Source organism: Camellia sinensis, chromosome 9 (assembly GCF_055761805.1).
Source record: "Camellia sinensis isolate YWXY chromosome 9, ASM5576180v1, whole genome shotgun sequence".
NCBI lineage: Eukaryota > Viridiplantae > Streptophyta > Magnoliopsida > Ericales > Theaceae > Camellia > Camellia sinensis.
Window position 1 is genome coordinate 128,444,942 of NC_138969.1, and position 26,195 is coordinate 128,471,136.

The 26,195-nt window shown below is 37.0% G+C and overlaps 1 long non-coding RNA gene across 1 annotated transcript; it reads right to left on the reverse strand.

The window, feature by feature from the left end:
- Positions 1 to 17,428: 17,428 nt before the first annotated feature.
- On the reverse strand, positions 17,429 to 22,278 carry LOC145798757 (uncharacterized). The gene is made up of 3 exons (XR_014340281.1): positions 19,501 to 22,278; positions 18,478 to 19,397; positions 17,429 to 18,380 (listed from the first exon to the last, which is right to left on the reverse strand). It is a non-coding gene; the product is annotated as an uncharacterized LOC145798757 (long non-coding RNA).
- Between the last annotated feature and the right edge of the window lie 3,917 nt (positions 22,279 to 26,195).

Sequence of the window (26,195 nt, forward strand, 5' to 3'; positions counted from 1 at the left end):
CAAGGCAACAGAACAATAGTACAACCTCTACTCAAGCCGAGCAGACAAAAGGCCAAAATGCAGTTCCACTTCCACCTCTACCTCCACCTCCTCCGGTACCGCAAGTGCCCTTACAGCCAGCTTTATATGGGGACGGCACGTTAACTTTAATCAAAGAATTTAAGAAAATGAATCCGTCGAGATTCCATAGGGGTATAGAGCCGTTGAAGGGAGAAACTTCGGTCCTTGAAATTGAGAAGTTGTTTGAAGTCTTTCCTAGTACTGACGCCCAGAAGGTGCCATTGGCAACATTCACACTGGACGGCGATGCTCGTAAGTGGTGGATGATGATCCAAGAAGGTAATCTAGGTTTGACTTGGGCCAGATTTTTGGAGTTATTCTATGACAAGGATTTTCCCCTTAGTGTCCGAGATCGCCAGACCACAGAATTCCAGACTTTTACACAGGGTAACAAAACAATAGCTGAATACGATTGTGTTTTCACCGAGTTGGCTAGGTATGCACCTCACATTGTCAATACCGAATACAGAAAAGCTAGAAAGTTTTGAGAGTGGGCTTCGTAGGCCGATACAAGATCGAGTTAATTTGCTCAATATGCCAACTTATGCTGGAGTATTAAACAAAGCCATCCTGGCCGAAGCTAACTTGAATAGATACCAGAGTTCAGGAGAGAATTAAGGGAAGAGACAAAATTATAACAATCACCGAGCATCGTTTCATGCCAAGAAGAAAGCGAATGTGAGCAGTTCAAGCAACTCAAATTTGGAAAGTGGTACTAGGCTGACATGTACCAGTTGCGAAAAGCAACACTTTAGGGTTTATCATCGGGCATCTGGAGCCTATTTGGAATGCGGTGAGATGGGTCATCATGTTAAGGATTGTCCCAATGAAAAGGCTAAGGATAGTAAGAAAAATTGGGTGTACCTCGGGTTCTGCACAGAAAGGCAATGTCGAGAAAGGACAGATGAGGCAAGGTAAAGTCTGTGCATTAGTGCCAAGAGATACTCAGAGTGATGAACCAGCAGTGTCAAGTATACTTCCAATTTGCTCTCAAGATGCATATATATTGATTGATTTGGGTTCTATACATTCATTTGTATATGCTAAGTTTGCCGAGAAGTTAGATAGAGCACTAGAACCCCTTGGTTATCTGTTATCTGTGTCTACTCCATCTGGGAGAACTATGACTATTGCATCCATTTATAGAGCATGTGTTGTTGTGATTGATAATGTTGAATTATTAGTCAATTTGATGCCGTTGAACATGACTCATTTTGATGTTATATTGGGAATAGATTGGTTAGTAGCAAATCATACATCCATTGATTGTGTTTCCAAAAGTGTCACTTTTAAACCCCCACACCAAGCCGAGGTTACATTTCAGGGTAAAAGAGTAGTATCCCCACCTTACTTGATTTCATCTGTGAAGGCTTATAAGTTGATCCGAAAAGGTTGTCAAGGTTATTTGTGTAGTGTACAAAGTAATTTGAATGGAAGTGTCGAATTGCATGATATCCCAGTTGTTAATGAATTCCCCAATGTCTTTCCAAATGATTTGCCTGGACATTTAGTGGATAGGGAGATAGAATTTACTGTTGATGTTATATCGGGAACACGGCCTATCTCCAAAACACCCTATAGGATAGCCCCAGCTGAGCTTGAGGAGTTGAAAGTGCAATTACAGGAGTTTTTGGATAAGGGTTTTATTAGACCGAGCACTTCACCTTAGGGAGCAACAGTTTTATTTGTTAAGAAAAAGGATGGTTGTAGACATCCCATTTTCGACCGGCCGCAAGGCTCAAGCGCTTTGCCCGGTACACTCGATGATGAAAATGGTGTTGTGCACGGTTTGAGGTCTCAACGAAGAGGCCATGTTTAAGCTTCGAAACAATACAAAACCTTCCATATTCCCACTGATTATACCCCAGAAATCCCTTTTTACACAATGTACTACCCTATGTTGTGTCTGAAGCAAGAAAACAGCGGAACACATTGAGGCCCGATCGTGCCTCATTGAGGGCCGGCTATGCCTTAGTAGCGAGAAACACTGTTCTGGACTGGAGCCTGCCAGCTGTTCATTTTTGAAGATATTTATGACCCCTCTTGCTCAAATTCTATAAAAAAGAAGTTATATCTCTGTTTTGAGGGTTGAATAATTTCTAAAATGCCTTTACACCATCTTGAGAGCTCCTTCTTCTTGTGCAAGCAACCCTTTGAGCAAGCCTATCACCTTACACTAAAGAGTTTTTAATTTCTTTTAGAGTGTGATATCATACCTACCATGTTGTCACATTTGGAAAAAGTACACTACGTAGTTTTTATTTTTTTTGGAGTGTCACATCATACACGGCACGTTGTCACATTTAGTAAAAGTACACTAAGGGATTTTTAATTTTTTTCAGTGCCACATCGATGGAGTATCACATTAATACTTGTCACATTAGAGTATCACATCAAACCTATCACATTAATAAAAGGGTATAGTTATCCACCAAAACACTACCAAAATCAAAAATAGGATCACACGGAAAGCAACTATCCACTAATAGAACTTAACAGATCAATTGAAAAAACTTGGGCTAATTGGAGTACTTGTTTATGCGATAAGATTTATTGGTAAATATCCTAAAATAAATATGAAGATTTGATATTTTTAACAAAATAAATTTTTAATTTTTTCAAAGTAAACTATTCTCTTTTGATTTGTTTTCAATCTAAACTATTTACCTATTTTCACTAAGTAAAAATTGACCAAAAAAAATTATATGCTAGTTGTAAAACTCAACGAAAAATAGTTTTATATATATATTTTTTATACACTTACATTGAATTTAATAATTAAAATATCATTTTTTTTATCAATTTTACTTAACTAAAATAAATCGATGGTTCATATTGAAAATAAAATTAAAAAAAATTAGAGTTTAAATTAATAAAATTCAAAATTTATTTAATTAAATTTCCCAGTGGTGATCGAAGTGGCAGGAAGTGGTGTTGGTGACGATCGGGGCGACAGGAGAGAGGAAGGAGAAGAGGATGAGTGGGCGGCTGCAAAAAAAGAAGCTGTCGGAGGAAGAATGGGTGACTCTGTTCATTTTTCTCTCAGCTGCTCAGTTTTTTTTCTTGTTATGATTGAAATATGCAATGCTACATAACCTTAAATTTTTTATCCAAAAAGGTCAATGTGTTGTCCAGATTCATTCTAGATATATGTCAAGGTGACAGACCAAGTCAATATTCCAAAATTATTAGGCTACCATTAGTGATGGAATATTAAGTGTAACGTAATGAATTGTTTATAATTTTTTAAGAAAATTTTAAATTTTGTATTAGAACGTTTGATTAAACTTTGACTTTTCATTTGATTAAAATTCATTCTAAAATTTTGTATTAGAGGGTTTGATTAAACTTTGACTTGCAACCATAATCATAAAAATCAAATCAAATACTATAATCAATATTGAAAAACTCCAAAATGAGAGAAAAAGTCCTAGGAAATAGACACATGGAGAATAAGATCTATACGTAAGTAGAAATATTTAAACCACTGACTCCTAATGAGGTGCAATAATTTTAACTAAATGAGTTAATCCCATTAATTAGTATAGTTTTGCATCCTCGCATGTCACTTAAAAAAAAAAAAAACTTGTTACTCCCAACATCTTATAGTCCAGATATTGGGTTGGGCTAAAATACAATAAAAGACAAATAATATTACATCCAAATCATAATTATTTTATTTTTTTCTCTCACAGTTATCAAATCACACAAAAAAAAAAAAAAAAAAAAAAAAAAAAAAAAAAAAACACCAACTACCATCTCAAAATATAATTTTTTTTAGTTAGACTAAAATAGCCAAGTTTTCAAATGAGCCAATTTTGACTTCTGCATCATTTTGTTCCTTATAATTTTAATTGGTTCAATTTTAATCTTAAATTTATAATTTTATGTAAATTTAGTCTAATTAATTATAATTATTAGTGTTTTATAGATATATATATATATATATATATAGAGAGAGAGAGAGAGAGAGAATGTGCACATTAGCGGTGTGTCATGCTTTTACGAAAAAAATTATAAATTTATTCAATTCAATGAATCAATGTGTCATGCTTTTATAAAATAAAAAAAAAAAATTATAAATTTACTTAACTCAAAAAATTAATCTTAATCAACTCAGCGATCAATTTTCTTTAAAAACCGTAATAAGAGTTATTAATTGAAGCAAATTAATACAAAAATTAAAATTAAGAGTCAAAATCAAAGTAATTAAAATGATATAAACTAAAATAACACACAAAATAAAAAAAATTAAAAAAAACAAAATATAGAAAATAGCGATGTAATTTGGCCGCCATTCAATGCCTCTATGGTTTTGACTTGCAACGGTTGTAAGGGGTGCAACGACGTGAAGCATTATTATGGGGGAAGCAATTCTCGTACAAGGTCTTGTTGCAAATAGGTCCTTTTTGAAGTGCCAAAGGTGTTATCAGTGTAGGAGAACTGTGGCCGCCGCCGCCGCCTATTGCCGAATGTGCCGGATTTGTGGGGCTTCCGTGCACCCCAATCTTACTGCGTGGTCCATCTGCCACAAACCATATAATTGATTGACTGATTGAAATTGGACTAACTTCGATGAAAAAGACAAAATTAAAATTTGTGTCTAACTATAAAATATATTAAAATAATTAATACAAATAAAATATATTACAATAATTAAGAAGATAAAATGTTATATTTAAATTATAATTTTTTTTTCTCACAATTATCAAATCAATTATAAAAAAAATTCAATTATCTTTCCAAACACAACTTTTCAATCTGATTAAAATAATTAAAAAAACTAAAAATCAACTAAAATAATCAACTTTCCAAACGAGCTCATTATAATATCATATATTTAGACTTATAAAATGATTTTAAAAAATGGCCATTTATTTCAAAAAAAATGATGTTATCAAAAATTTTATATATGGATGTTTCACTTCAAAACAAAATATTATTGAAGAAGAATTTATTTATAATATTAATATCACATTATTTTTGTCAAGTTTTTGTATGAATTTTATATATAAATAGAAAAAAAAATTCAAAGTTATATTATTAACTTGCTAATTTATGAATATTACTACGATATTTATTTATAATATCAAATCTGAAGATTTGATATTTTTAACAAAATAAATTTTTAATTTTGTCAATTTAAACTATAGTCTTTTGATTTGTTTTCAATTTAAACTATTTATCTATTTTCGTAAAGTAAAACTTAATCCAAAAAATGATATTTTAGTTGTTAAACTCAACGAAAAATAGTATTTTAGGTATTTTTTTATACATTTACATTGAATTTAATGATTAAAATATCATTTTTTTTATCAATTTTACTTAACGAAAATAAATCAATAGTTCATATTGAAAATTAAAAAAAAAATAATTAGAGTTTAAATTAACAAAATTCAAAATTTATTTTGTTACAATAATCAAACTCTGATTTTTATTTTTATTTTTTTCCTAATTTTTCAAAAAAAAAATTATTCACCTTTTAATTCATGACTGTACCTACAATTTTTATGACTTTCAATTATTTTACATTTAATGTATCAACATCAATATATTAATAGATATTTTTTTAAAGGGCATTTACACACAGGTCCTAATTTATGAACTTATACTTCATTATGCATCGTTTAGGAATAAGCTTTTTTAGTAATTTTTTGACTTTTTGGATAAAATATGATGTAAAAAAATTAGTATGTGTGGGATGACTTTTTGATTTTTTATGAAAAACTATGCAAAAAGCAGAGAGAAAAGAGCATCTTTGACTTTTTGGTATAGGTTGTTGGATTTTTAGTTTTTTTAGTGACTTTTTGACTTTTTGGCTAAAATCACCACTTGCCAAACGAGGCCTAAGTCCTAACTAAGAATTTTTTGTCCTTCAAGTCCCATTAAATTTTTGATAGTCAGAATTGCTATAGCGATCCAGGTTTTTCCCCGACCTTTATTGTGTTCCGGACTCAGGTTCCATGGTTGTATGTTGTTGCCTATATCTTTTTCCATCCTTTGATTCTTTGTATTTGAGTTGTGGGACGTATTGGGTGAGTTTGGAACAGGTTGGTTGTGAGTTGGTGCAAATGGCTGCTGCCCAGGTTTTGGCTTCTTCGCTCGAGCGAGGCTTTTTGCACTCGAGCGAGCCTTAGGTATTTGCTTCTTTGCTTGAGCGAAGGTTCTTGCGCTCGAGCAAGGATTTAGGGTCTTTAGGTTTCTTTTCAGACGCAGTTTTTGCCAAAGCGAGCTTTCTTGTGCTCGAGCAAGGCCTGTGTTATTTGTCTCTTCATTCGAGCGAGGTTTCTTACGCTCAAGCGTGCGTCTGCGTCTCTGTTAGACCTGAAGGTTGGTGTTCTTCGCTCGAGCGAGAGGTCTTGCGCTCGAGCGAGCCTTGTAGAATCATTTATTCGCTCGAGCAAGACTTCTTGCGCTCGAGCGTGCGTCTGCATTGGTACAGACCTGAAGCTTTGCATTGTTTGCTTGAGCGACGCTTCTTGTGCTCGAGTGAGGTCTTTTGTTGTGTTTGGTCGCTCGAGCGACAACTCCTTCGCTCGAGCGAGCTTCGCATATATTAGTTCGCAGCAGAGACGAAATACACGATTTTTGAACCTCTTCTTCCCTAGAAACCCTAGATCGGCAGCTCTTCTCTCTGAAATACTCCTTCTCTCTACAAATACTCCATGATCTAGAGGTTTTCTACCATACACCCTTTGTTAAAAAGCTAGAGCAGTACGTGGGCTATCTTTTGATCTGAAAATGTTTGGATTTGGAGCGTCTTGGGTTTCTCTCTTCTGCTCCCTTGAGCTTCTCCATTTGAAGTAGGGATAATCTACTCTTTAATATGAGCTTTGACATAAATATTAGTCATTTTGAATAAATGGTAGGATTTGGGAAGTTTGGGCAAAGTTAGGGTTTGAGTTTGAAATTATGAAAGAGGGCTTTTCTATTTTTGGGCTCCATACGTATGTGAGGTCTTGAAAATGGAGTTGTTTGTGTATAATGGGTGAAATTTGGCCTTGGGTGCAATATTTGAGAAAAGGGAAAAAATGCCCTAATTGGAATTATATAAATTATGTGTGTAAATGATGAAATCAATTGTGGAAATATGAAATTGGTTTGGGAATTGTGAAATTGGGGGAAAATGTGATTAAATGGTGTAGTTGGATTGATAAATCACTGACCTGTAGAAAAGTTGATAAATTATCTGTTTGATAGATTTATTTATCTGTTTAGAAATAACTGGTTTGGGCTATCGGTGGAGGATAGCCATGATTGTTGTAGAAACTACATGAGGATTAGGTAAATTGAAACTAATCAATTGAATTATGTCATTGAATATGACAGTTGGATTAACACATTGAATATGTGATTTAAATTGGTCATTGTATATGACAATGTGTTTAAATACATTGCATATGTATCTTTATTTGGGAGGAGATAGGGGTTGTACTCCATTGTTTGGGAGGAGATAAGGGATGTACTCCATTGTTTGGGAGGAGATTGGGGATGGACTCCATTGATAATTAAGTTGGCCGGAGTGTCCAGGGTGAAAGTCCCGAAATCTTATATATATTTGGGTGTCGGTTCCCTCGGACGTAGTTTTGTAAAATGGCAAATGAATGGAAGTGTACGAATGATGTTTATGATTGAAGTGTTGATATATGAGTTGTAGTCTCATTTTGAATTGTTTGGATAATAATGAACTATATTAATATTGATTGGTTATGGAAAGGATATAAGTTGGTTTTCAAGTGTTAAACATTTATTGTATGCTAATGTTTTAGTTAATTATCATATACTGTTTAGCATATCTCTACTGGGCTTTGGCTCACCCTACTTGGGACATCATTTTTCAGGTACCGGAGACATGCCGCCTCCAAGGTCTTAGCTTTGGGGGTTTAGGAGTTGAAGACTCCGTTTTGTTATTCTATTTTGTTGTTAAATGTATATTCAAGTCAATGGCTTTCTATGTAATAGAGTTAGGACTCTACTTTTGTTGAAACCAAGTGATAACTTGGAAAGATGTAAGCCCGTCGGGCACTTATTCTGTGGTTAACATTAAGAGATTACGTGTAATATATTTTGTAAAGAGAATTCTAATGTATGTAAATATAACGTTTGTTTTACATTTATGTATCCGTGAATGGTTGATTTTATATTGTATTTTGAGGGCGTTACAATTGCCCTTCAAACAATAATTGTTCATCATTTATGATTATCTATAAAGGAATATGATGATTTGACATTTATTTTGATTTTCACAACTTGAAAACATCAACTTTTAAATTGAAAAAAACTAAAACAAAACTATATGTGCAAAAAAAAAAAAAAAACTAATATTTTTTTTTTTGAAAAAACTGATTTTTTATTTTATTTTTTTTGTGTGTGCAAAACTAACAATTTTGAGTCTATAAAGGAGCATAATGATGAAACATTAATGTGCAAAACTAGAAAAAAAAATAAAAAATGAAAAAATTGATAATGTTCTCAGTTTTAAAACTGGAAAAAAAAAAAAGAAGATAATATTCTCTGTTTTGTTGGATAGTTGAACAAAACCAATAAGTCGAAAGGCAAAAAAATTTAATCTCATGCTCTCTTTTTTTTATCAGTTAGTGAAATAATTATTTGGAATATTACTATCTAAAATTGATAATATTCTTAATTTTAAAAATTGAAAAAAATTGATAAAATTCTCATTTATACTAAATAGAATTTATTGGTTCAAAAAATCTTAGATAGAACCTGAACTACCATAATATTTGTAGATATGACTTTTAAGTAATTAACTCTTTTTTTTAATTATATAAATTATGTAAATTAATGAAATATTTTAAAATCCCAATTTAATATCTTAATTATATATTTCAAAAATTGCATGAAATTGATATAGAACCCACCAATACGCAAGGTTCATAAATGAGACCGTCTATGAAAGGTCAATGCACATAAGATTGCAAACAAGTCAAGTCAGGCCGGGCCGGGCCGGGCCGGGCATGGCCGAGCTGAGTTTTGCTGAACTCGAGCTCGGCTCGATAAGGAACTGGGTTCAAGTTCTGCTCCGCTCAGCTCGGCTCAATATTTTTTTAAATATTATTTATATTATTTAATATATATATATATATATATAATGTATTTATACTATTATTTTTATATATGTATATATTATTTAATATATAATTTAAATAAAGATAAATGAGTCAAGCTTATGCGAGCTCGAGCTCGGCTCGTTTACTAAACAAGCCAAATATTCGAGCTTGAGTTCAAGCCGAGCCGAGCCGACCCATAACGAGCTGAGCCAAGTTTGTTCATAAACAATTTAGTTCATTTGCAATCCTAAGTGCACATATGATAGGGTAAGCAATATTCAAAATACTAAATCTATCTTTTTAATATCATTTTTAGATTTAGAGGGTGTCTTGAGATTATGTAAATAAGTAAATTTTTTAACTTTTTTATAAAGGTGTGCAAAAAAAATAGAAAGATGAGTTGATCCAAAAAATATAAAAACATAAGAAAAAAAAAGAAAAAAGAAAAGAAAAGAAAGAGAGTATACTTTTGTAGGTGATGCCAAATAGTGCCGTATTATTCTACTCCAAGTTAGCTAACTTAATTATCGGAGAGGTTTTCGACCAACACCACACTCGTGTACACCCAAGCATGGATCATTGGAGGGGTCAAAGACAAATAATTTTTTTTTTTACTATATATAAAAACCAACATGTATGTATAATATGATATATAAACTATACATATACACATAAAAAAAATCAAATTGTGGGGAAGTATTTTGTAAATAACAGTACGTGGCCAAGGTGATGTCAAAGTGTCAGCCGAGGTGCCACTTGTCCTGGTCACATTGCCGAGATGATCCCGACTAGGCCGAGGTTATATGCGGAGATAACGAAATCTGAGATAAACGGATAAGGGACAAGAGTCTTAAAACAGATGAGGATCTCAGTCTGGGTAAGGATAAGGCTCAAGGAAAGTTTATCCCTATCTAGCTAAGAGTCCAAGATGAGTGTTGAGCTTGAACCCATTGAAGTAAGGCTTCTACAGGGATCAAGTCAGTGCTGGCTATAAAAGCAAGGCACCCTCGTAGGTCTCAGGTATGTGTGATATACTGTGAGCAGTAAGTTCTTCTATTGTGAGTTTAAGCACAATTTGCTATCTTTGAGAGATATTGATTACTGACTTGATCGTCGGAGTGCCCTCGAGTGGACGAACCATCACCGGATTCTCATCTTCTTATTGTAGGTTGTTGGGCTTAATCTATTATGTCAGTGCTCTCCAGCTGAGTTCCCCATTTGGTTGTGTAGTCAAAAATCAACATCCACACAAATACTATAGAAATAATCTCTAATAGGATAGAGAAATTTTTGGATAGAAAATAAAAACAGAATATAAGATGGTAAAAGAATATGTTACATATCTTTTGTGAGGAAGTATTTTGTGAATGACAGCACATGACTAAGGTGATGCCGAAGTGCTAGCCGAGGTGCCACATGGCTTGGTCATGCTGCTAAAATGATCTCAGCCGGGCCAAGGTTATCTGCAGAGACATCGAAATCTGAGATAAGCGGATAAGGGACAAGAGTCCTAGAACGGGGGAGGATTTCAGTTTGCATAAAGATACGGCTCAAGGAGAGTTTATTCCTATTCAACTGAGAGTCTAGGATAAGAATTAAGCCTGAGTCCACTGAAGTGAGGCTTTTAAAGGGATCAGGTCACTGTCGGTTATAAAAGTAAGGCACCCCCATGGGTCTCAGGGAGGTGTGATATATGGTGAGCAGTGATTTGTGAGTTAAATACTTGAATTGATATCTTTGAGAGATTACTGATTTGATCATCGGAGTGTCCCCGGGTGGAGAAACCACTGCGGTATTCTCATATTCTTGTTACAAGTTGTTGGACTTAATCTATTTCGTCGGTGCTCTTCAACTGAGTTCCCTTTTTGGTTGTATGGTCAAAAATCAACACTCACAATTTGGTGCCGTCTATGGGAACTTTAGGAGAATAGATGGCAAACAATGGCAGGAAAAAAAGATTGGGGACAACATCCACACTAAGAGTGGTGAGCATGTAGATCCCAACGTTGGGGAAGAAAACTGCAATGAAGGAGCACATGATCCAAATCCTAGGGAGAAGAACATTGGCAAAGAGGGTAACACCCTGAAGAAGGGAAGCCAAGATGAGTATTACAATGAAAGCGACCTCCAGGTATGAAAGGATATGCCTGAGGAGGGACGACGAGATGAAAAGGATGGCAAACAAATTGGCAGACCTGCAATCGGTTGTCAACTTCATGATGCAAAACAACATGGTGCAACCACCATTCCTATTGCAGGACACGCCGGTGCTAGCGACCAAGACCGATGCCCAGAAAGGAGGGTAGAAAATAGTCCCTGTAGTCCTATAGCATGGTAAGGGACAGAAGCATTCACATCAGCCGTCACGGGATGTGGGGCAGACAGAGACTGTACGCGGTGAGTCGCAGAAGACACCACGAACCAAGGGGACTTATGTCAAAGAACCTCAGCATATCCAAGGGAAGGGCCATTGTTTTGATACAGTGAATGAGGAGAAGTTCAAGAGGACACACCATTACACCGGGAGCAACACACCAAAAAGGCTGAAATCTGTTGATAGCTGAGCTCCCAGTCGAACGAAGGAGGATTTGAGAGACTACCTCTAGAGGAAGCGGCACAACGCCGAGATCACATCCCCTGTCAAGCTGAGGATGCCATTCTCGGTGGAGTTGGGTACGTTTGAGGCCCCAAAAAGATTTCACATGCCGAGGTTCCAGATATATGACCGTTAGTCAGATCCTAACTTCCATACCGGCTTGTATTTAAATTCAATGGCTTTGTGGAATAGGAATGAGAAGTTGCTATGCACGGTATTCCCCTCATCCTTTGGGGAGATAGCATCTGATTGGTTCCATAAGTTGCCTAAAGGAACTGTGAAGAGTTGGGAAGGCCTGGCCGAGATGTTTATGGCCAAGTTTGTCACGAACAAGTTGCAGCCACTAAGGGTAGACTCCCTGCTAGCTTTGAACATTAGCGATGGTGAAAGCCTCAAGGCTTACGCCAAGAGATATTACGAGGTGTTCAACCGAATTCCTACTTGTAACTAGGAGCTGGCGGTCATGTTTTTTAAGAACGACCTAGATAATGAATTTTTGCTTCGGAAATTGCTTGCAAAAACCCCACCAAAGAGTATGGAGGAGCTCATGGCACAGATTGAGAATTATGCCAGAGCAGAGGAGGACACACATGGAACGAAGACTTTAAAGTAGGAGAAGAGAAGCAGCTCGCCAAAGTGAGGCCAAGGTAACGCTGGTGTTAATAGACAGGAGAGATGGTTAAGGGTTGTACAGGCAGTCACCACTGTATTCAGGATCCTAGTCTACAGAGTTCTAGAAAGGATCAAGAACCAGCCGTATTATAGAGCGCCGAAGAAGATCCCTGGTGAGTTTATGGGAAAGAGCCTTGGGAAGCATTGTGCTTACCATTATGAGGATGGGCACTTGACTCAACGATGTAGGGCTCTGAAAACACACTTGGAGAATCTGGTCAGACAGGATCACCTGAGAGATCTAGTAGATGAGGCTAGGACAAGGAAATAGCAAGCAAGGCTACCCTAGGCATCGGCAGCACCACCTCCACCACCGCCACCGTAGCAAGCAGATGGACCTCAGGTGATCAATGTGATTCACTCAAAGGTCAATAAGAATGATGTATGAGGGGACACCCAGAGAGTAAGGCACCTGCAGCATATATATTAGGTCCAGCAAAAGAAACCTTGGACAAATGAGTATTAGGGACCAATGGTTTTTTTTACTGAGGCAGACCTGAATATGGTGCAGCATCCACACAATGATGCCTAGGTGATAAAGCTGAAGATTGGAGAATGCCAGGTGAGGTGCATACTGGTTGATCAAGGTAATTCTTGTGACATTATGTATGTTAGATTTTTATAAGGAGCTTGGCATTCACCTAGATAATCTAGAACAATCCAACAACTCGATGGTTGGATTCAACGGAAAACCGCCGTGATCTCTAAGAGCCACAAATTTGGAGGTGCAGGCAGGCACTAAGAAGGTAAGCACAGAGTTTACAGTAATTGACACCCCCTCCCCTTACAATGTTATTTTGGGAAGACTTTGGTTGCACGCTATGAGGGCTATTCCCTCAATGCTACACCAGCTGTTGCAATTACCGATCGAACAAGAGATTAAGGAAGTCAGAGGGGATCAGGTGCAAGCAAAGAATTGTTCTATGGCAGCAATGAAGTCCACCTGCAACATACGGGAAGTAGAGACAGTGGAAATTGAGGACGAGGACGTAGAGGTCCTAAATGATGTCGGCAAAAAACCAACTGAGAATAAGGAGACTTTGAAGAAAATTCTGGTCCAACAAGGTGATAGAGAGCGCTTCTTCATTCTCGGCTCAGGCTTAGCCAAGGAAGAGGAAAAGGAGTTGGAGACTTTCCTGCGAGCAAACATAAAAGTATTTTCCTGGATGCCCTATGAGATGCTTGGCATTAACCACGATGTCACTTGTCATAAGCTCAATGTAGACAGGTCTGCTAAACTTGTCATCCAACGGGCAAGGAGGTTGACATTGATACATGTGGAGGCAGTCGATGAGGAAATGGACAAGCTGTTGGAAGCCCAGTCCATTCGGGAGGTAAACTACCCTACCTAGCTGTTCAACACTGTGGTGGTGAAAAAGAAGAATGGAAAGTGGAGGGTCTATGTGGACTTCACCAATCTAAATAAGGCTTGTCCCATGGATAGCTTCCTTTTGCCTAAGATCGATCAGCTGGTAGATACCACTTCAGGGCATTGGAGGATGAGTTTCCTGGACGTATACAGAGGCTACCACCAGATAGCAACGTATGCTCTAGATGAAGAGAAGACGACATTCATCACCCCGAAAGGACTCTACTGTTATAGAATAATGCCTTTCGGGTTAAAGGATGAAGGAGAAACCTACCAGAGGTTAGTGACCAAGATGTTCAAGCACCTGATTGGGAGGACAGTAGAGGTCTACATCGATGACATGGTCGTGAAGACCAAAGAACCTGGGAACCAACTGGCCGACTTGCAGGCAGTTTTTGATATCCTAAAAACATACCAGCTTCAGCTCAGTGCCTCCAAATGTGCATTTGGAGTCAGATCTAATAAGTTCCTGGGATACCCGGTCACCAGGAGGGGCATTGAAGTAAGCCCAGATCATATCAAGGCCATCATTGACTTGAAGAGCCCGGCATCAGCCAAACAAGTACAGATGTTGACTGGAAAGGCAGCAGCCTTAAATAGGTTCATTAGCCAGAGTTTAGACAAGTGCAAACCATTTTTTATTTTGCTGAAGAAGGCCACAAATTTTCTATGGACAGAGGAATGCGAAGTCGCTTTGACCGACTTGAAGAGATACTTGACAACAGCTCCAGTTTTGTCAACTCCGGTACCAAGAGAAGAACTGTTTCTATGCTTGGCTGTTTCAGACCACGCCGTAAGAGCGTTGGTAATCCGTATGGAAGAAGGAGAGCAGAAGGCAATCTCTTACGTAAGCAAAACCCTGGCAAGTGCCGAAACTAGATACTTGGCCCTGGAGAAGTTGACACTAGCTCTGGTGATGGCTTCCAAAAAATTGGTTCACTATTTCCAAGCCCACAAGATTGTGGTACTGATGGAGCATCCGCTAAAGTCCCTGTTACAGCATGGAGATCTGACAGGCAGAATAGCCAGATGGGCAGTGGTACTGGGCCAATACGACTTGGAGTTTAGGCTTAGAATAGCAATCAAAGGCCAGGTGCTGACTAACTTTGTGGCCGAGTTCACTCCTGGTGCAAGCCCAAGACGGGCTCCGATGAGCTGCGGCTTAGGATGTCTAGGGGAACAGGAAGCGACCCAATTGGGGCCAAAAGACCCCACTCCAGCAGCTTAGAAAGAGGAAAAAAAAACCAAAGCTCTGCGATATCTACATCGAAAACTCATTCTGGCTTTTCGTTGATGCCGGCACTTTGTTGATGGCTGCTCCAACCAGCAGGGAGCAGGGGCAGAAGTAGTGTTGGTATCGCCAGATGGGTGAATGATTGAGCAGTCTATTCATTTGGGGTTGAAGGCTTCAAACAACAAAACAGAGTATGAGGCATTGATTGCAGGGCTAAACTAGCAGCAGCTATGGAGGCCGACGAGGTGGTAGTCTTCTGAGACTCCCAGCTCATTATAAATCAAACAACATTCGAGTATGCAACCGGAGATGAGAGGATGATAGCCTATGTCAAGGAAGTTGTCAGGCTGCTAACACTGTTTGAAAATTACCGGCTACAGCAAGGTAGCCGAGATGATAATAGTCATGCCGTCACCTTGGCTAACCTGGCTAACGCGATGAAATCAGGTGAGGCAAGAACAATAATGGTTGATTATTTCTAAGGCCCATATATAGAGCCCCCTATCACAGAGTACGAAGTAATGTGTGTAGAGATAGGTCCAAGCTAGATGGACGTCGTAGTTGTGTTCCTTAGAGATGGCAGGCTGCCAGCTCATAGGAAGGAAGCACACAAAATAAGATTAAAGTTGGCCAGATTCTGCCTGTCAGCAGAAGGCCATCTCTACAGAAGGTCCTTCATTGGGTCCCTTATAAGATATGTGCATCCATCCCAGGTTGAGGACTTTTTGTACGAAATCCATGAAAGTGTATGCGGAAGTCATGTTGGGGCAAATCACTTGCTCATAGGGCCATAACTTAGGGATACTGGTGGCCCTACATGCAGAAGAATGCTAAAACCTATGTGAGGAAGTGTGAAAAGTGTCAAAGGTTTGCACCTTTGATACACCAGCCAGCTACAGTTTTGAATCAAGTATCTAGCCCTTGGCCATTTGCCCAGTGGAGCATGGATTTTGTTGGGCAATTGCCCCAGGCAACTGGACAGAGAAAGTTCATACTGGTAGCTACTGACTACTTCACAAAATGGATAGAGGCAGAACCCTTGGCCAAAATCCGAGATGTGGATATGAAGAACTTTATCTGGAAAAAAATAATCACCGGGTTTGGGATTGCAAGAGTCATTGTAGCAAACAATGACACCTAGTTTTAGAATAAGCTGATCAAGAACTTTTGTGTAAAGTACAAGATTAAGAACTATTGCTCTACACCTAGTTTCCCTCAAAGTAATGGTCAGGCAGAAGCATCCAATAAGACCATCTTAGATGCGATCAAGAAGGGGCTGGAAGTAGCCAAAGGAAAATGGTGGAGGAATTGCCCAATGTGTTATGGGCATATCGGACTACACCGAGAAGATCAACTGAAGCGTCTCCTTCTTCCATAGCATATGACACTAAAGTAGTCATCCCACTGGAGATCAACATTCCCAGAATCAGAAGCTAGGGAATGGAAAATGGGACCAACGAGGCATTCCTAACCCGTGATCTAGATCTTTTAGAAGAAAGAATGGAGAGAGCAGCGATTCGGCTGGGGGCATACCAGCAGCAGCTTGCTAGGGCTTACAACAAGAAGGTCAACCCAAGGGAGTTCAAGGTTGGGGATCTCATCCTAAGGAAGGTTGTCAGCAATAAGATTGAACAGTCTTATGACGATGTTTCCGAATGAAACATGATGAATAGCTTAGACTTGCCATATGGTAGAGCTGAACTAAGTTGGAGATGTTTCTGAATGAAACATGATGAGTAACTTAGACTTGCCATATGGTAGAGTTGAACTAAGTTGGCGATGTTTCTGAATGAAACATGACAAGTAACTTAGACTTGCCATGTCGGCAGAGTTAAACTAAATTTGTTCTGGTCAGAATGCAAGAGGCCTCGAGATAGAAAACCTCGACCTGAATCGTTTAAACTAGACTGTGACAGCAGCACAAGATGCATCCTTAATGTGAACATAAGTGGTACTTAGGTTCACATTAGGGGGCAGGAAGTAAGAATGACCACAACTTGTGAAATTTTCTGAAATTTCAAGTTGAAGTTATCCGAAATCATTAATAGGTAGAACTATCCAAGATGGGAGTACTGCTATGTACCCAAAGTGTATTTATCCTTGATACCCAGCCAAGGTGCCAGACTTTGAAAGGTGAAGACTTGCCAAAAGATAGCAAGTACATGTGAAGGGATAGCACTTGTAAAAATGTTTGATAAAATATTTTGAGTGTTGTTTGGCCAAGAAAAACAGTAAAGGTTTTATCAGAGGTGATTGGAATGTTTTACCCTGAGATATGAGTGTATCCGAGGTCTGGGGACCCAAGATGAGGATCCAAGTTGTCAAACTTGAAAAGATCAAAAAAATTCTAAGTATGGAAAAACATGCATGGCATAACAGCAAAGAAGTAAAGCATACATGAGGAAAACATGCAACACTTAGAAGAAAAAAGAATATGTGCATTCTTAGAAGAGCCAAGTCAGCAAAAAGGACATCGGCCTAACAGATATCTTGTTTAATTACAAAGAAGACACATCGGCTTGACAAAAATTAAAAATTGTTTAAAAGGTTACAACAACTAGAAAGTAAAACAAAGTTTAAATTAAAGAAGGAAAAAATATAAGCACTATAGTCTTTGGCAGTGGTCTCAGACTGAACAACCTCAGCCTCGGGGGCCAATGCTGCATTGTTCTCCGCCACTATCTCGGCGTCAATCTCGAGCAAAGTTTGGTCCAAACTCTTTTCGGCCATGTTGACCTCGGCCTCAACACTGACTTTGGGAGACCTCCTCCTTGTCCTCATCCTAAGTCAAGTCCAAGACTTGATCATTCAAAGTAGGGAACTTGGTCCCAGCAGCAATCTCCAACTTTTCATTGACCTTGGTCTCCTCCTCCTTGGCTTCATCGTCTGATTGTTTGGAAGTATGAGGGAAGGGCATGGCAAGTTAGTTGACGTTGTGAAGGGGCGACTCATCGGGAATGCAAAACTCCTTTAAAGAAACCATCTAGCCAAGGGTGTACCCCTTGTTGCACACCAGATTGACTTGCTTCTTGTAGGCATCGCAGACGTCAACCACCCTTTCGGCGTAGGCCTTCTTGTCGGCCGCTTTGAGCTCGGCTCTTTCGTAGTGAGCATAGTCTGAAGCTCGTTTTGGGCCTAGGTCATATTCTCTACGGCTTCCTTTGCCTCGGCTTTAGTAACCTTGGCAACATTTTCGGCAGCTTCGGCACGATCCTCAGCCTTGCTTAGGCCGTCTAGGTAGCCTTGGCCTGGTCTAACAGACCTCAGATACGAGCATTGGCCTGATTAAGAGAAAAAAATGAGCGTGGCTGCCTCCGTAGTCTTCTTCGTCAATTCTTTCTTAAACTTTTTGGCTTTGACCACGAAGGAGTGACCCTGCTGAATAGCCAGCAAGAAGAGAAAAAAATAGAAAATTTTCATTAAGTACAAAACCTAGAATTGAAATTGAACGAAAAAAAAAAGTGTACAAACTTACTAAAATGCAATGCTACGTCATCAACGCATAGTTCTCATATTCAGCCAACTCGACCATTCAGTTGATGTTGGCTGGCAAGAGAATGGCGCCAACTTCTATATCATTGAGTGCACTATTCCCAGCTAGTAAAAGTCGGTCTTCGACCATGACTGTTAAGGCCCAAGGTGCGTCGGCGTGAAAAATTCCAGGTTGAGCTTTGCCCGTCAACCTTGGCCTTTTTGAGGAAGGTGCCCTAGAAGATTCTTCCTCAGCGGGCCTCTTTTTGGCTCCAGATGAGCGTTTCTCGATTTTAGCCAACTTAGAAATTGGCATTGTGTCCTCTGACTCAATTTCTATGGTAGTGGCTTTCGCTTTAGCCCTTTTCACCCTTTTGACTTTGGGCTTAGGTTGGGATTGAGAAGGGGGCGAGGAATGAACTGACACCACGCCAAGGATGTCGCGAGAAGGTCCTTTAGAACAATTTTGGTACGATCCATTTTATCAGCGGTAGTAGCAATGGTGCCTCAGGATCGAAATGAATTGCTGGCAGGGCAATAGAAGGGTTAGAGGGATCTGTGGCAGAAGAGACTGAACTTCGGCTTTTGTGGTTGCGAGTTCTCCCAGCTGGAGCGTTAGGATGAGCTCGGTGTCGGTGCTGGCATTGGGATGAAGGAATCAATTGGGAAGCAGAAGTGGATGGATGATTTACTGGATCGGATGTGGAGGCCTGGTCTAGCCTTGGTGATGAAGTGGCTGGCAAAGTTGTGGTACGTGGAGGAGACTTGTTTTTGCGAGGAACGTCAGACAGAGGGCTTCGGTACATCGAATGTAGTTGAGAAAGATTGGAGCCTTGCGGAGTTTAATTGGTAAGCCGAGAAGTTGAATCAAGTGTTTGCTCAGCACGTAGGACTGACGAAAGTTCTTTTCTGGCTGAGGAAGAGCTGTAGAGATAAAGAGGGAACATTAGAATAGATAAATAGAGAGGTTGCTAAATGAGATAGTAGAAAAGGGACTTTTTAGGGGGAGGGGGGGCTAAGTCCTTACCCTTGTCATCCCTAAAGACTTCACGGTGCAATGGGAAAATGTGGAGCTTATCGTCTGGTGCAAACTCCCAATTGCCCGAGATAATCAGGTAGTTGTCCGCTGCGCCCTTATTGGAGTCCAGAATGTCGGCTATTAGCTTGTATTGTGTAGATCTCAGCTTAAGGTAGCATGTGCAACCAGTGTTGGTCTTGAGGCCGCACATAGTGTAGCAGTATTGGATATCAAACAGGGTTATTCTGGCATTCTATATACGTGTCAGCTCGGCAATGCCATTGATAATCCTAAAAGAGTTAACGGCCAGCTGCATGGGATTGAGTTTGTAGTAGTGGAGGACTTCCCCAAAGAGGATGTCAAGAGGAAACCTAACTCTACCCTCAACAATGGACACTACTAGAAAGGGCATGTAGTCCTTTCCAGGCATAATAAGTCCTCATTTCTAGCCAACCGGAGTTGAACGTCGACTAGAATGGAGAACTCTTGCCTAAAGTATTCTAGATTGGTAGGGATATCTACTCTCCACCTGAACATACCCATTATCTTAGCTAAAGTGGGTTCGGTAGCAGATTTATGGTAATAGGCTTGGTAAAGGTTTAGAGATCTCGACTAAACAACTAAGAAGGGGTTTCTAGTGGCCTAGATAGGGTTCTTGTTTAAGTTTTCCTAAAGAACAGGGTTCTAAAGCAAATCCCAAGCCTAGGACTACAGAAACAAGAATCGAAGGCAAGAATCAGAAAAATGCACCAAGAAAACATAAAGAAGTGTGATTCAAAACCACAAAAAAGAAATGGGGAACAAGAAACTAGATTTTTATACACAGAACAACAAAATACATGAACATTGAGTGGGTGTGTGCAAATGTGCAATAATAATACCATTGAACACACTAGAAATACAGTGACAAAACTTTGAAGAACAAGACAGATTCAAGAATAGAAAATGACTCATACTGTTTAGAACATGAAAATAACAGAAAAATAGAGTACAACTACAAATATAGATGCAAATTCCGTAGCAACAGATAAAGAGTGAAACATATGGAAAAATTCAAAAGGAAGTTATATTGAAGAACATGGTTAGGAGTAATAAAGACAGAAATTAAAAAGAAGAAATTGAGGACTTACCGAGTGAAGCCGACAAAATGGACGCCGGAATAAGGCTTGCCGGAGACAAACAACGTGAGTGATCAGAAGCAAACGACGGAAAGCTCGCGCGGAGGAAATGATTGTAACGGCTGCAGAGAACTTGAAAGCACGGCAATGGAGGTTTGGGAATGTAAAGCGAGAAAATTTTGAGCAAGGGGGGGAAATCGAATCTGCAGAAGTGAAGGGTCGAAGAGAGAGAATGAGTTTTTGTCAAAAATATGAAAAAGCGACAAAAATGCAATGAAGAACCTTGGACGACGTGCCTGTTAGGCGGCGCAGACAGAAATGACGCGGCCTGCTAGTGCATGTCAGGTACGTACCAATGAGAAAGGGACACGTGGATGAAATGGTTAAAAAGACTGTGTGTGACAGCTCATGCGCAGTTAGAACTCTTGAAATTCTTTGAGGAGTGAGGCTATAACCTCGGCTAGAGGAGCGATCTCCATTGAGATTCTTGAAGAAACTGATTCCTGGTTCTTGATCCTTGGTAAATTGGATAGCTGAGTCTTGGTTATATGAAGTCGATGAGTCATGATCTCGGTCAAAGAGATGAATGAATTTTTAGCCGATACGTAGCGTGGACAAACGATGTAGGTTCCATCACCTCAGGATATCGAGGTAATACAACCTAAGGGGCAATTGTGGGGAATTATTTTGTGAATGACAGCATGTGGCTAAGGTGTGACAACGAAGTGTTAGCTGAGGTGCCACGTGGCCTGGTCATGTTATCGAGATAATCTCGGCTAGGCCAAGGTTATCTATAGAGATATCAAAAAACGAGATAAGTAGATAAGGGACAAGAGTCGTAGAACAGGAGAGGATCTCAGTCTGGATAAAGATAAGGCTCAACGATAGTTTATCCCTATCCAGCTGAGGGTCCAGGATAAGCATTGAGCCTGAGGCCACTGAAATGAGGCTTCTAAAGGGATCAGGTTCCTTCCGGTTATAAAAACAGGGTACCCCCGTGGGTCTCAAGGAGGTGTGATATACGGTGAGCAGTGGTTTATGAGTTAAATACTTGAATTGATATCTTTGAAAGATTACTAACTTGATCGTCGAAGTGCACTCAGGTGGACAAACCACCGCGGTATTCTCATCTTCTTGTTACAGGTTGTTGGGCTTAATCTATTCTGCTGGTGCTCTCCAACTAAGTTTCCTTTTTGATTATGTGGTCGGAAATCAACACCCACATCTTTTATACTGAGGGACTATTTTTTTTATAATATAAGATATATATTTTAAAAGTATTAATGGTAAATAAAAATTTTCACAGAAATAAGAACACCATAGCTACCATAGTGTTCTCTTAATTCCATCCCTCCACCCAAGGCTCTTCTCTTCTCTTCTCATGTAGGTCATATGGGTATCAAGAGCGAGGCACAAAAAAATCATCTTGATAAGAAATAATTGAGATAAATATTAAAAAAAATCACTGATATAAATATATAACAGAGAGAGAACTTACCGCCAGCTAGTTTTCTTGCTGATGTTATTGGTTGGAGTATGATGAACATCAACATTATGAACCACAAGAAGAAGAAGATGCCATAAAATTTTGAAGAAAAGGCATTGCTCAACATTTTGAGAGAGAGATAGAGGAATTGGAGAGAAAAAAAGAAGCACCCAATGATTATGGGTGTAAAGTGAACTTTATATAGAATCATTTACTATACATACTAAAGAAATAGATATACGTATATATCTATTTTCACAAGTAGGAGAACTACAAGACAAGACAAGACGAAGACTTGGAGAAGTCTCAAGAACTGGACAAATTTTGTAACGTGAAAAATACTTGCACGGCGTTTATGGGAAAGAAAAATCTATTTAAAACCAAATAGGGAAGAATATATATATATATATATAATCATAAAAAAAAACCTCATAATTTAATTCTTATAACAAAATAAAATTTTAATTCTATCAATTTAAATCTTAATCTTTTAATTAATTTTTAATTTAAGTTATTTGCATATTTTTATTGAGTAAAATATATATATGTGTATATATATATATATATATTACTCCAAATAGACCTAAATATCTATCGAAGTTTATTCTACTCCAAATCAATCTATGCAAGCATCATAGAGTCTATTTGACCCAAGAAATAAAAGTTATGGAAACCAAAGTACCGTAGAAGTTGGGTCAAGGTGATATGATATGACCAAGTCAATATTCTCAAATTATTAAGCCATCTTTACATGGGAAATTTTACTTTTCTCTCAAAATATTAATTTTTTATTTTATTTTTTATTATTTTAAAATATTAATCCCTTTTAAAAAATTAAAGACTAAAATAATATGAATTTCTTATTTTGTCATTTTTTAAATTCATTAACACCAAAAGTATAATTATCACAATCGATATTTCTCAAAAAATATACTATCAAATGATAATTTTGAAAAATTAATTTTTTTTAAAGTGCAATTATTATACCACCAAAAAAAATTAAATTTCTCAAAAAGAACTATTATTTTGGGACAAAAAAAATATAATACACTCTGTTTTAGGATACTTATTATATGTTTTAATTATGACATTGATATTTAATTATGACTTATTATAATATTAATTAAGACTTATTTATTTTAATTTAATTACCCCCTTCCTTCCTTATTAAGGTGAAGTTTTGAATTTCTAAAGTTCCGCTTTTTATTTTGGTTCATAAAAGAAATAAGTTTTCTCACTTTGCTTCTCAAATCGAAAGGCAAACCATAACTCATTCCCAAATCCATCACTACTACAAAAATACATTTTACTGGCACTACACTAGTGCCATGTTTTTAGAAAATGTCATAAAAATAATATTTGGAGACACGTTTTAGAAAAATGCCATAGAACCACAAATATATAAGGCACTTGTGGCATTTCAATAAAGAAATGTCACATTAATTTTGTGGCATTTTATAAAAGAATGTCACACGAAATTATTTTAGTAACATTTATCAACAAATGCTACTAAACTAGGTAGGTGCAAGTTACTTTTTATGGCATTAATTGAAAAGTATCATAAACAAATATTTTATAGCATTTTGATAAATGCCACTAAGTCAAAAACTTTCCAAGCTATCTAATGGCATTTTTTGAAAAAACAAAAAATGCCAAAATATTTTCAAAATTTTTAAAATGCACAAAATAAATAAATAAAACTCAATATAACATGCTTTTTTAACTGTACTTGCCACATGTGTAAAATTGATCAACAGTTTTATATAACTTAACAGGAAAAATAAAATTTCAAATTGCCCTCCTTTACAATGATAAAGTTTCTTGAATTTTAGTCCCTGCAGTTTCAATTAATTCGATTTTGACTCTGAATGTACGATATTATTAATTGGACTAAATTGACACAAAATTAAAAATTACTGGACATATTTGATTTAATTAAAAATATAAAAACCAAAATTAATATTTATTTTTTTATTTAAAATACGAACAAACTTGATCCATACGATGCATCTGGTCTTATTTTCCACCGTTTTATATATATATATTATATAAGAAAGGAAATAAGGAAGCTCAAAGGAAATAAACTGTAGCGACCCTAATTTTTTCTTAAGTCATTATTTATTATTATTATTATTACTTTATTTATTTATTTATTTATTTTTGAATTTATTAATTGCATGGATATATGAGAATTTAATGTGCTATTTAATTAATTTAATGTGATATTTAATTATATATAATTAATCTGAATATTTATATATTAATATATTTTATATATAAAAAAGTGTTTTATATATTGATAAAATATATATCATATTTATGTAAGTTGTATTTATGTTGTATTTGCATAATATAATATAATAATTATTAGGTTACAATCAAAGCAGCTGCCATTAGAAAATTGTAACGCCCTCAAAAAATGACATAAATCATCCAATCATTATAACTATTAACATGATAGAAAAGTTACATTTACATTTATCAGTGTCGGTATTACAAAAGATGTTACATATAACTCTAACTGCTAATAACAAAATGAGTGCCCTGCGGGGCTTACATCCTTCCAAGTAACAACATGGTTACAACAAAAATGAGTCAGAAGCTCTTTATAATTAAACCCTTCGGCTTAAAACAAAACATATAAACACAAAATGTAGCGACAAAACAGAGCCTTCAACTCCTAAACCTCCCAAGCTAAGACCTTGGAGGCAGCATGTCACCAGTACCTGAAAATGGTGTCCCAAGAAGGGTGAGTCAAAGCCTAGTAGATTTGCGCTAAACAGTATATGAGAATTAACTAAAACATTAACATCCGATAAATGTTTAACACTTGAAAACCAATTTACACCATTTTCATAACCAATCAATATTGACATCCATATTTCAACCCACTACCATTTATTTATCGAAATCAATTCATTGACATAGTTCATCGTTATCCAAACAATTCAAAATGAGACTACAACTCATTTATTAACACTTCAATCACAAACATTATTCATACACTTCCATTTTCTTGCCATTTTATGGAATCACATCCGAGGGAACCGACATCCAAATATATATAAAATTTCGCGACTTTCACCCTGGACACTCCGGCCAACTTAATTATCCATGGAGTCCATCCTCTATCTCCTCCCAAACAAAGATGCATATACAATGTATTTAAACACGTTGTCATATACAATAATCAATTAAATCACATACGCAATGGTTTAATTCAACCGTCACATCCAATGACATAATTAGATTGATTAGTTTCAATTCACCTAATCATCAAGTAGTTTCTATAACAATCATGGCTATCCTCTACCGATAGCCCAACACGGATATTTCTAAACAGATAAATAAATCTATCAAACAGATAATTTATCAACTTTTCCATAGGTGAGTGATTTATCAATCCAACTACTTCATTTAATTACGTTTTCTGCCAACTTCATAAAAAATTTTGAAGAACACAAGACATTTTTTTATTAAATTCAATAAATTCTTACTAAAATTAATATATTAAAAGAAAATGTTATTTAAAAAATAAAAATGAAAGTTGATTGTGTGTGCTCAATTAAGTACGTGAAAGTGAATCACCCAACTTACACACAAAATAATATTTTGATTTGTTTGTTTATTTTATAGACATTCATGCATAGATTATTCAGAAAAGGAAAAGAAAATTAATTCAAAAATTGTGATCATACTTTTTCATAAAAAATTGTGATTCTATACAATAAGTATAACCTTAACAATAAACTGTCTCGCTTGTTTTTATAAAAAAAATATAACAAAATAATATGTTTATGATATATTTTTTTGGATCAGCAAAAAAATAAACTTTATTAATGAAAAGCTATATACAAGCGAAAAGAAAACATCAATAAAGACGAAGGAGTGCATTGAGCATCATAGCTAACCACAATAATTCCAACTAGGTTGGCACTAATGGGCTAACTCAATCGCATGCCAGCACTAAACCCAAAATTAGAGAGAAACCAATCAAACAAAGAAGAAAGAAAACGAAATAATATGGAAAAAGACCCAAAACAACACAACCACAGCAATCCCCTGAACTACCCACCCCAATCCCCTAAGCTACATATATC